This window comes from Choloepus didactylus, chromosome 7, assembly GCF_015220235.1.
Source record: "Choloepus didactylus isolate mChoDid1 chromosome 7, mChoDid1.pri, whole genome shotgun sequence".
NCBI lineage: Eukaryota > Metazoa > Chordata > Mammalia > Pilosa > Megalonychidae > Choloepus > Choloepus didactylus.
Window position 1 is genome coordinate 147604105 of NC_051313.1, and position 12898 is coordinate 147617002.

The 12898-nt window shown below is 38.6% G+C and overlaps 1 protein-coding gene across 1 annotated transcript in view; it reads left to right on the top strand.

Annotated features, from left to right (window-relative positions):
• The window catches only part of F13A1 (coagulation factor XIII A chain), a 194560-nt gene that overhangs the window by 106922 nt on the left and 74740 nt on the right, over nt 1–12898 (top strand).

Sequence of the window (12898 nt, forward strand, 5' to 3'; positions counted from 1 at the left end):
ATCGAATTAAAGTGGCATTACACCTATACCACCAGACAGCCTTGATCAAATGTTTGTTTCTTTTCTATTTTAAGGACTGTTTGATACCATAAGCAGAAATGTCTGATTACCAGAGAACGTTTTTAGCTAATGAATTAGAAATGTTACTGAACAGACAGCTTGGTTTCCTAGTAGTAAAGATCAGTCACTCCATTACAATAGCAGCTATCAAGAAAAGGCCATTGTTTCAGCTGCTTGATAAGTCTATACTAGTTCCTCTCTACCTTAGTGTATTAGCATTATGGATGACGGACCGATGATAGAGCCAAGTTCTCTATGTCATTGTCCAAAGAGCAATAAGGAGAACACTTATTAAAAAAGTGCTATGTAGAGGCTGAGTATGCATGGTCTTATTTAATTTTTTAACAATTTTATCAGGTGACTGTTGTTAATATTTCCATTTTACAGATGAGGAAACCGAGGTCCAGAGAGGTTGAATTAAGTTGTTCACGGTCACACGTCTGGGTAGCCGGGAATAGAGCCCAAGGGCCTCTGACCTTTAGCCCTGACCCCAATGTGTGGTTGCCCTTTGAACATAAAGATGCTGTTCTCCTTGATTTGTGCCTTCACCTTTCATTCAGAGATAACAATAGGAGAGTTGGAATTGATACCAAATCCCAGCCTCCTGGGTTCTGTCATTGCCTCGAGCTGATTCGTCTCAAGCCGGCTATCCCAGAGAAATGTCATTTATTCCAGCGACCCCCTCAGTCCAAAACAATACACCAAAAAGAAGGGAAAAATCCTTAGAGCTCACATCGAAAGAATAATTCCAAAGGTCTATATTGGAGGAGATCGGGGCATCATTTCATCTGCTGCAAGCCCTGAAATAGGTGGAATTTCCCAGCCAAAAGTATGTCTCACAGGGTTGTTCTTTACAAATAATAAAGCAAAAACAGTCAGTTGTAAAGTCATCCAGATGGGGATGGCAGGAAGTTATAAGTGCATTTTAAGAGAAATTAAAAGTGAGAAGTGCCCTAACTCCCCCATGTTACAGGAATGAATCAGGGTGGTAGGAACTGTATTATCTCGCTAGTACCAGTAACCACTCATTTGAGACTGTTGAAAGGAGGAAATCGCTGAACTAGTAGCAAAATGCTATTATGAATAAAACATGGTGCAGTTCATTTGAAGGGAATGAGCTGAGCTTGTGCTAAGCAGGAGAATTTGGGCAAGAGTCAAACTCACCTCTGCAAATTGAACAGGAATTTAAAGAACCATCTAAGCCCTGGGGAATTACAGGAGAGTGGCCCTGAGTCTATGAGGAATGAGAGAACACAGACCAAAGTAGCTGCCCCCAAACCCTGTTGCAACCATCTAAAATAGAAAAATGAGAACTGTTTGGGGTTCTCCTCTCCACGTCTCTTACACACACACACACACACACACACACACACACACACTTGCATTCACAATGCTTTGCAACCAATTGCAATTCATACTTACTCCTCCCTGCCTCTTGATCCAAATATCCCCTACCCATCATAAATCCCCTTTGCACACCACACAAATCATCCCTTGAGGCCCTAAACAAATTTGATGAAAAATTGTAAAGCCCTTAGATCTTGCTTTGGGTAACCCCTGCAAGGGTCAGGATCAGCTCCCTGATCGAATTTCTTTCCTTGTCTCCAACACCCCCTGGGGCCTTAAGTGCCTTCCTCAAATATCCCAGCACCCCAGGTCTGGGACCACTGCCCGACCCACTGCCCTCAGCCCCTGTTCCCTCCCCCTGCTTGGCACACAGTAGGTTTTCAATATTTGCTGACTAGCTGAATGACCAACACACCCAAGCATTCCAGAGCGGTGATGAAAATGGTCATCCAGTGTGTGGCTTCAAGTCCTGGCTCTGTCTCTCACCAGCTGTGTGACCTTGGACAAGGCACAACTTCTCTGTGTGTCTCTTTCCTCCATAAATGTCCTTCAGCACAGAGCCAAGCCTAGCAGGGGTCTAGTGCATGTGAGCTGCTATGGCTGCCTTCATTCTTAGTTGCACAGCCAGAGCTTGGAGTGGCAGAGTTTCATACAGGCAATATGCTGCACCCTATCGAAGCACAATGAAGGCCACTGAAGCGACAGTGGGGGTATTTTTAAAATACAAGTGGGAGTGTGCACTTCCTCAGTGCAAACAGTGGCCTGCCTTAGAAACTATAGATGTTACAGGAAACCAGTTGTGTCCTTAAGTCCCTTCTTGATTGAGGAAGTTGGGGAGGTGTCTGTCCCTGGGTATACCCTGTGTCACCCCGCGTCAAGCTTTGGTTTGGGCAGGTGCTTGCTGTGTGGCCTTGAGAAAATGACTTCACCTCTCTGGGCTTCAGTGGCCCCATCAGTAGAATAAGGAAACTCTTAGCAAGTTATACTTTCCGGGGTATCCTGGTGTGATGGTGAGGTGATCCCAGGTAACAAACTTCCCTCCACAGATCCAGTCAAATACACCTGCCCCCAGCCTGCTTTCCTCCCTCCTGGTTTGTGTGGTTCCTACTCTCCTCACCCTGCCCCTCTCCTCTTTGCAGCCCCAGATACCCTTCCTCCTGTAAATCTCACTCAGAGTGTCCATCCCTCTACAAGCGTCTTTGATTTAATCCAACTTGCCATTCTCTTGCTTGTGCCTCCTCCATCTCTTCACCATTTAGCCCCCAGTGGTACACAGTTTGCAGTGAATTAATTTGTCCCGTTAAGGCTCAGTTACCCACAGCCTCCTCTTTTCTGTGACTCAGCCAAGTCTCAGCATGCCACGAGGAGAAATGAGCAAGCCAGGAGGGGTTCAGAGGGAAGAGAGCAAGAGTGGCTAAATACACGCCAGAGCCAAGAGAGAGAAATGGGGGGTTTCCCCTCTTTCTCAGGCTTTTCTCCCCTTACTGCAGCAGATCGTCAAGGACTGCTTATCTGCCCACTCCCTGGACTCCCTGGTTTGCCGCCTTAGATCCCTGCATGTGGGACCTTCCCTCGGTCTTTGTCCCTGGCATGGGTCCCGTCTCTGCACAGGGCAGACAGACTGGCCATGAGGCCAGAGGGAAAGACCCCGGCCCCTTAGTGACTCAGGAGAGGGAGGGCCGGGACGTCAGAGGGCATTGCTGAGCAGACTAATTGAGCCTCAGAGCAGTAAATGAAATTCCGAGTGGGCAATGCCAGGAAACAGATCCTGGAAGGAGCAACGTGAGCATATCCCCAGGGTGCCCACAGGCTCTGAGTTATGTGAAACCTCCAGGATGCATCTCTGGATCACTGCAGACAGTGTCCTGCAGATGCTTGCTCAGGGTTTGCTGCAGTCAAAAGCAGCAAATCGGGACATGAGGAGGGAGAAGAAGGGGATAATCAAGATTAGGTCTCACCTTGGATTGGCTCGGTTTGAGTCACCTCATTATCAAAGGTCACAGCAGAAATGGAAACAATTTTAAAAGGAAGAGACGGTGGCATTTATTAGGGTCGTGAAATGTATTTCAGTGGAAGGCTTCTTTCTTTCTAAATGAAAGCGCTTGCCCTTTGTCCTTTTGCTGCAGAGGACGAAGTCGCTGGTGATGATTCTGGTGCAGATTTGCACGTCTGGTTTATCCCCACCGAATGCAACCCCTGCTTGGGGGAGCAATCTCGTCTCTATTTTGTTTCACCCTCATGGCACAGAGTGCAGGGCACAGGGCAGGCACTTCATAAATAGCATTGGCTGGAATTTTTAACACGCTTGTTTAACGGGATAAATACTGTTTAATCACTCAACACTTACGGGGTGCTACTGTGTTCTAACACCAAATGCTAAAGATTCAGAGAGAAACAAATCAGGGTCTCTGCCCTTGAAAAGCCCCAGCCAATGTCGGTGGATGAGACAATCACAAATACAACACTATAAAAAGTACAAGGTTATCTAGAGCAAGGAGAACAAGAAGAAAGAACTTCCATCCTCAGCCCAGGAAAAAGGGAAAGGCTTCTCCCGTGGCAAACGGCGACGGAGGCAGAGCAGATCTTCTCCCTGAAATCTCGCCTGGCTGAGCTGTTCAAAAATGGAACGGCTGGGAAATGTCCTTGGCCCCCGGATGAAACCTGCAGCTATATCCATAAAAGTCCAAGAGATTGAAATGAGGCAGCCAAAGATAGGTCTGCTTCAAGGACCAGGTAAAAGGCTCAGGATTTCATCCAGAGATATCGTGCATTATTCTGACTACTGTTGTTGAATATTGAAACTTATCTTGACTCAGGATCCAGCTACAGGAAGGAAAACACCTGGCTCTTTCTTTGCCTGGCCCTCCTGGAGGGTTGGGTCATCTCTCCCTGATTCCCTGCCCTCTAGAGCCGAGGCAGGTGCCATCCCATCCTGGGACCTGTCTCCTTTAAGGTACACTCCCCTCTTGCTGCTCTCTTGGTGTTAGAGGATCAAAGAGTCCACTGTCTTCCAGACTCCCTCTTTGTACTGACTCCCTCTGACTACCGACACCCAGATTTCCTTTTGTCCAGCTCCTAAACCATGCCCCTCACGTGCCCCTTTGCGATCCCACTCACAGGCCCAGAGGAAGGCAGTTGGAGGTGGGATGGGGAAGCCTGCTTTTTTAAGCCCTCTGGGATGTGGAGAGAAGTGGGCAGAACATACATGAACAGTGTCCCAGAAGCTGATCCCATCTGCTTGACAAACCTAGAAACAGCCTAATTCAAGATTTTAAATATTTTTTATGACACTAAAGATAAGCGTTAAACTGTGAGTGCCAAAACAATTAACAAGAATATTTCCTTCATCGTCTTTTCATTTGAAATTAAGTAGATGTGGTTTAAGTCACTTTTTCAATCTAAGTTTTAAAAAGATTTGTGAACTAGCAAATTTTTTTTATCTGTTTCAGTTCAAAGTTATGGCAATCTAAGAATTAGTCACTGATCCAAGTGGAAAGAAATCACAAGTTTCATTTTTTGCTTTTCATGACAAAATGTCTAACCAAGCCAAACTGTTCTGGTCGTTCTTTTCTCCTCTCTCTTTTTTCTCCATGTGCAAGTCATATGATTAGTTCTGCCCCGATGAGATGGATGACTTTGGGCAAGTTACTCAACTTCTCTGGGCCTTAATTTTCTCATATGTAAATTTAAGCTTTGTCTTGAGCTATAGAAACTTTTTCAGCTCCAAAAATATATACATATTTTTAAAATCAGGTTCACTGTTCTTCAAGCCAGGGCTTTCCTCCAGTGTTTGCTAGATTCTGCCACTTTATCTGAGGGCCTGATCCCTTCATCCACACAGGGATGCTCCTTTGCAAGCTGGCTTCACTTCAGCTTCCCAGGAAGAAAAGAAACAGGAGTCAAAGGCATCACAGTAAATTTCTGCAAGTTGGGCTAGCCCCAAGGGAAAAAAAAAGATTCAAACTTCTTTCAGTACTTATTGAAAAAGTTACAGTTGTTATTGTTTTGTTTTGCTTTTTAAACTGCAAATGTAAAAACATAAAATCTTTTTGCTGCAAAGAGTAGTATTGAGATTTAAAAGTCTTTCAAAGCAAATTTTAGAGTAGAAATCACCCAGCCTTCACACCTGAAACCTGCCCTGGAATGTAATGCAGCTGCCAATCTTAATTATCACTATGCCTGGTGCGGGGGTTTGCACATTGTAGACATATTTTTAAAATTTAGGCAGTTCTACCTTGTATGTTGTTTCAGACACTGTGTTCCTGCTAGTGCTCTTTTGTTAGACTTTTGTATTGTTATATATTCTCTTAAGTTTTAATCAAGGTCTGTGAAAACACAATAGAATTATCCAAAAATGAATTCCAAATTAAAGAGTACAAAAAAAATGGACTATAGATCCAACTGCCTTAAGATGCTTACAAAATTAAAAGTTTTCAAAATTATCCCACGGTGCATGGAAAATACCAATTCTTCACAATTTCTAAAGATATTTCTTCCCAGATTATCTTGTTAACCACATTTCTGTCAGCCAAAGTGTTTTTAGGAAAGTCATCCCGAGCTAGATCTTGAGATCTGTGATTGAAGAACTAAGAATATACTTAGGGACATTACATCATCATCTTTGGAAAAAAAAGGGAGGCGGGGATTTAAAAAGTTATCTGCAACTCCAAAGAATAAAAATAACTAATATTTATGGAATGCTTTGTGCCAGGCTCTGATCTGAGTGTGTGACATGTATTACTCACTGAAATCCTTATAACAGACCTTATGAGGATTTCACTGTTAAATCCTTATAACAGTTATAACTTAAAACTTTAGTACGACAGAAGTTTTGTATAACAGAAACTTTTAACAGTTTCTTTGGGTATAAATGGCACAGTAAGTGACGATGGTCACCCAACCAGTAAGTGGCAGAGCTAGGATTACAAACCCAAGGAGGCTGACTTCAGAGACCACACCGTTTTTTTTTTTTTAAATAGCACTTTTTTTTTGAAATAAAATTCACGTATCATAAAATCTTCTCTTTTAAAATGTATTGTTCAGTAGCTATTAGTATGTTCTCACAGTTCTGCAACTATCACCATTATCTAATGCCAGAATATTTTCATCTCCCCCAAAAGTACTCCCATATCTATTAGCAGTCATTTCCCATTTCCCTTTTCTCCCTTCCACCAGCCCCTGGGAACCACTAGACAAACTACTCTCTGTCTTTATGGATAGGCCTAGTCTGCATTCATATAAATGGCCTCTTGTGCATTACTTCTTTCACTTAGAGTAATATTTTCAGGGTTCATCCATGTTGCACCAACATGTAACAGCATGTACCATTCAGCATGTACCAGTATCTCATTCCTTTATATTATTGAATAGTATTCCATTATATGGATGAAGCACTTTTGTTTATCCATTCTTCAGTTGATGGACTTTTGGGTTATTTCCACTTTTTGGCTCTTATGAATAATGCTGCTATGAACATTCCCATAAAACTTTTTGTGTGCATGTGTTTTCATTTCTCTTGGATATATACTCAGGAGAAAAATTGCTGGGTTGCATGAAATCTCTATGTTTAGCTTTTTGAGGAACTGCCAGACTTCTTCTCTACAGCCGTGCCATTTTACACTCCCATCCGCAATGTATGAGAGTTCCAACTACTACACATTCTTGCCGACACTTGTTATTTTGTTTTTTAATTGGGCTGTTTATCTTTTGTTGTTGAGTTGTATATATATTCTGGATACCAGACCCTTATCAGAATTGCAATATTTTCTCCCATTTGTGTGGGTTGTTTTTTTACTTTCTTGATAGTGTCCTTTCATTCACAAAAGTTTTCATTTTTGTTGAAGTTCAATTTATCTGTTTTTTCTGTGGTTGCTTTTGGTGTCATATCTAAAACCATGGCAAAATCTGAAGTCGTGGAGATGCAGTCCCATGTTTTTTCAAAGTTTTAACTCTTATATTTAGATCTTTGATCCATTGTGAGTTAATTTTTGCTATGGTGTGAGGTGGGAGTCCACTGACATTGTTTTGCATTTCCCAGCACCATTTGATGAAGAGACTATTCTGTCCCCCATATAATGGTCTTGGCTTCTTGTTGAAAATTAATTGGCCATTGAAGTATAGATTTATCTCTGGACTCTGAGCTCTATTTCATTGATCTATATGGCTACCTTTAGATTGGTTATGTGTTTTTTTTGATTACTGTAGCTTTACAGTAAGTATTGAAATTAGGATGTATGAGTCCTCGTTGTTCTTTTTCAACATTGTTTTGGCTATTCTTGGTTCCTTGCAATTTCATATTAATTTTAGGATAAGCTTTTTTGTTTCTGCAAAAATAAATAAATAAAACCCAATGGGATTTTGATAAGGATTGCATTGAATCTGTAGAGTGCTTTGGGAAGCATCACCAACTTCACAGTATTAAGTATTCCAATCTACAAACATGTGATGTCCTTCCATGTATTTAGTCCCTTTTTAATTTCTTCCATCATTCTTTGTCATTTTCAGCATACATGTTTTATACTTCTTTGGTTAAATTTATGCGTAAACATTTCATTCTTTTTGATGATATTGTAAATGGAATTCTTTCTTTAATTTCCTTTTCAGATTGTTCCTTGCTGGTATATAAAAATACAAATGTTTATTGGGTGTTAATTGTGTATCCTGAAACTTTGCTGAATTCATTTATTTATTCTGATTGGTTTTGGTGGATTCTTTAGGATTTTTTATATTTAAGATCATGTCATCTGCAGAGATAGTTTTACCCCTTCCTTTTCAATTTGCATGCTTTTTACTTCTTTTTTAGTACCTAATTGCACTATCTAGAACTTCCACTACCATGTAAAATAGAAGTGGCAATAGTGGGCATCACTTTTTTGTTCATGATCTTGATCCTGATCTTTTCAGTCTGTCACCACTGAGTATCATATTAGCTGTGAGTTTTCCATAAATTCTCTTTATCATGTTGAAAATGTTCCCTTCTATTCCTGGTTCTTTGAGAATTTTATCATGAAAGGGTGTTGGACTTCTCTGAAATGATCATGTGGTCCTCCCCCCATCATTCTATTAATTAGGTGCATTACATGGGTTGATTTTTGTATGTTGAACCACTCTTGCATTCCTAGGATATATCCTACTTGGTTATGATGTAATTCTTTTAATAGTTTCTGGATATGGTTTGCTAGTATTTTGTTGGAGATTTTTGCATCTATATTCATAAAGGATATTGGATTGTAGTTTTATTTTCTTGTGATGTCTTTGGTTGGTATCAGAGTAATGCTAACCTCATAGAGTGAATTGAGGTGTGTTCTCTCCTCTTCTGTTTTGGGAAGAGTGTGAGAAAGGTTGCTATTAATTCTTCTATAAAAGTGTGAAGTCATGTGTGACACTCTTGGCCCTGGGCTTTTATTGTTTGGAGGTTTTGCAGTACTGATTCAGTCTCTTTACTTGTTACAGGTCTGTTGAGATTATGATTTCTTCTTGAGTCAGTTTTGTTAGTTTTTGTTTCTAGGAATTTGTCTTTTTTTCTAATTTGTTGATGTACAACAGTTTAAAGTATTCTCTTTTAATGTTTATTTCCATAAGGTTGACAGTACTGTCTCCATTTTCATTTCTGAATTTAGTAATATGAGTCTTCTCTCTTTTTTCTTAGTCTAGCTAAAGATTTTTCAACTTTGTTGATCTCTTCAAAGAACCAAATTTTGGATTTGTTGAGTCTATTGTTTTTCTATCCTCTATGTCATAATCTCTGCTTCAATCTGTATTATTTCCTTTTTATCTGCTAACTTTGAGTTTAGTCTCCTTTTCTTTTTCTAGTTTCTTAATGTATAAAGTTTGGTTATTGATTTCAGCTAGGGCTCTTTTTAATGTAGGCATTTAAAACTATGAATTTCCCTCTGAGCAGTACTTTTACTGCATCCCATAAGTTTTTATATATTGCATTTTTCTTTTTATTCATCTCAAAGTATTTTCTAATTTCTCTTGTGATTTCTTCTTTCACTCATAAATTACTTATATTGTTTAACTTCCCATATTGTAAATTTTCAGTTTACCTTTTGTTTTTGATGTCTAGTTTCATCCATTGTGGTCAGAGAACATAATGCTGGTTTCAGTCTTTTTAAATTCATTGAGATTTGTTTTGTGGCCTGACCTAAGGTCCATCCTGGAGGATGTTCCATGTGTACTTGAGAAAACGATACATTCTGCTATTCTTGGGTGGAATGCCTGCTATATGCCTATTAGATTTAGTTGGTCCTAGTGTTGTTCAAGATGTTTATTTCCTTGTTGATTGTCTATTTCTATCTATTATTGAAAGCGGTATATTGAAGTCTCCATATTTTTGCTTCCTACTTTTGGGGCTGTATTGTTTGCTGTGCATATGTTCATAATTGTTGTACATTCTTGATTGATTCACCCTTTTATAAATGTATAATGTCCTTCTTTGTGTCCTGTTACAGTTTTTTCACTTAAAATCTATTTTGTCTGATATTGATGTAGCCACTCCAGATCTCTTTTGTTTGCTGTTTGCAAGGTATACATTTTCAATATTTTCAATTTCAAGCCATTTGTGTCTTTGGATCTAAATTGAATCTTGTGTAGATAGCATACAGTTACAACATATGTTTATCCATTTTCTCAATCTCTTCCTTTTAATTAGAGAATTTAATCAACTTACATTTAGTGATTGCTGATAAGGAAGGACTTATTTCTGCTATTTTGCTATTTATTTTTTTCTCATTTTTTTGTTCTGCAATTCCTCCATTACTGCCTATATTTGTATTTAGATGATTTTGGAAAGAATTTGATTCCCTTCTCATTTCCTTTTCAGTATAATTCTTATTTATTTCCTTTGTGGGTAACCTGTGTATTACAATTTAAAATTTAAATTTATAACATTCTAGTTTGAATCAATACCAACTTAGCTTCAATAGTATACAAACTTTGCTCCTATACAGCTCCATACCTCCCTTTTTATGTTTCTATTGTGACAGATTAAATCTGTATAGATAATCATTGTTTCATGCATTTGTCTTTTAAATCATATAGAAAATAAAAGAGGAGTTACAAGTCACAAATACAATAATTTTCTGGCTTTTGTATTCATCTTTGTAGTTACCTTTATAAATGTTCTTTATTTCTTTTCATGCTGTTGAGTTATTGTCAGTGTCCTTTCATTTCAGCCTGAAGTACTCTCTTTAGTATTTGTACTAGGGTAGGTCTACTAGCATTGATATTCCTCTCTTTTGTTCATCTGGAAATGTCTTAATTTCTTCTTCATATTTGAAGGATAATTTTGCCAGATATAGAATTCTTGGTTGATCAACTTTTTCTTTCTGGCCTCCGTGGTTTTTGTTTTTTGTTTTTGTTTTGTTTTCTTTTCTTTTTTTAATGCAATTTCATTGAGATATATTCACACACCATATAGTCCATCCAAAGTATACAAGCAGTGGTTCATAGTATCATCATATAGTTGTGCATTCATCACCACAATCAATTTTAGAACATTTTCATTACTCCAAAATAAAGAAAAAGGAAAAAGAAAAAGAAAAAGAAAAAAGGACACCCAAAACATCCCATACACCTTATCCCCCCTGTTACATATGTGTGTGTGTGTGTGTGTGTGTGTGTGTGTGTGTTTATTTGTCCTTATTTTCTTACTCATTTGCCCAATACAGTGATAAAAGGAGGCCTCCATAGTTTTTGATGATAAATAAGTTATTAATCTTACTGAAGTTCCCTTTAAGTGACGAGTTGCTTCTCTCTTCCTGCTTTCAAAAATGTCTTCATCTTTGGTTTTTGACAATTTGATTCAAATGTGTCCTGGTCTGGACTTCACTGAGTTTCCTACATGGAGTTCATTGAGCTTCTTGGATGTTTACTCCAAATTTGGGAAGTTTTCAGCTTTTGTTTCTTTGAATAGTGTTTCTGCTTCTTTCTTTCTTCCCTCTCTTTAATATGTCAGTAATATATATGTTGTTACACATAATGGTATCCAACATGCCTCTTAGGCTCTGTTCATTTTTCTTCATTATTTCTTCTTTCTGTTCCCCTTTGTTTAAATTGCCCTGTGTTCAAGTTCATTGATAAATTATTCTGCCTGTTCAAGTCAGCTGTTGAACCCCTTTAGTGAAATTTTCTGTCAGTTATTGTACTTCACATCTCTAGAATTCCTATTTAGTTCCTTTAACTTCAGTCTGTTGGTATTCTTTATGTGTTATCCTTTAGTTCTTTGTCCATGTTTTCCTTAGCTCTTTGAGCATATTAATACAGTTGATTTAAAGTCTTTGTCTAGTAAGCCCAATGTTTGGTTTTCCAAGATCAAAATGCCTCAGAGTTCACTTCTTTTATTGAGATTCAGTCATTTTTCTTGATGAAATATTCCTCCAGTTTTTGTAAGACTGGTTAATTTCCAGAGTTCTGAAAAAGTTTTGTTACTTTTTTTCTAGTGTTCTCATTATTTTTATGGCAAAGCAGATTTTCAGAAGTCCTTATTCTGCCATTCCAGAAGGATCTCCCAGAGCCAGCTCAACCACTACACAAGTGGTTCCAAATGCAGACTTCTGTCACAACTGTGTTTTTTAACAAATGTAAAAACTGTAGGGAATTTTTGGCATTTAATGTAGTCTCCCTCACATAAACCTATTAAAATACTCTCTTCCATGCCTGACATGCACCTAACCTATTCCTGCCGCCAGAATATCTCTAAAGTATACCTATAGTCCCTGTATTACTCAAGCCTCACTTGAGAGTGAACAAAGAGGGAGTTTGACAGGTTAAAAACTCAGAGGTAATTATGAATACTTCCTGGGAAACTAGGCAGAATGAGTCAGAAAGTGGGAAACATCTAATAAACTGCATAGAACCCCCAAAGGTATTTTCCATCATATGAGAATTCCATGTTCTGGATAATCATAAATTCTTCCTAACAGAAAGTCATCACATATAGTACTCAAAGGTTACCAGTCTTCAAATAAGTAAAATTTAGTAAAATATGCACCACCTAGGCTATACTGAATGTAATTTCTTTTGATGATTAAGAAGACCTCAGAAAAACTTTATGTAAATAAGAGCTGAATATGATACTTTTGAGTATGATTCTCATGAACAGCTTTATAATGCAAAATGATCACTCCAGTACCTACTGAGCCTTTGGACTGGGCTTTTAGAAAGTCACTATTTATTAATACACTTGGCTAGAATTTGTAATTGAAAGATATTTTTATACTTTAAAGTTGTATAAACAAATATTCTAAAAATTCCATCTTTTCTTCACTTTCAGTGGGGATACCAGTTCCTAACTTGCTATGCAGAGTGAGGTAGAGGGGGTGGGGTCTCATTTTCAAATGAATCCATCGGAGGGAACACAGAAGAGCTCACATAGGGGCTTCTGCTGGCCATGGCTCTAATATTGATGGCAAATGTGGCTCACATGGATATGTAGCATCTACCCCTGAGTGGATTTTTTTTTCCAGCCAAATTAAGTTTCATATTCTGC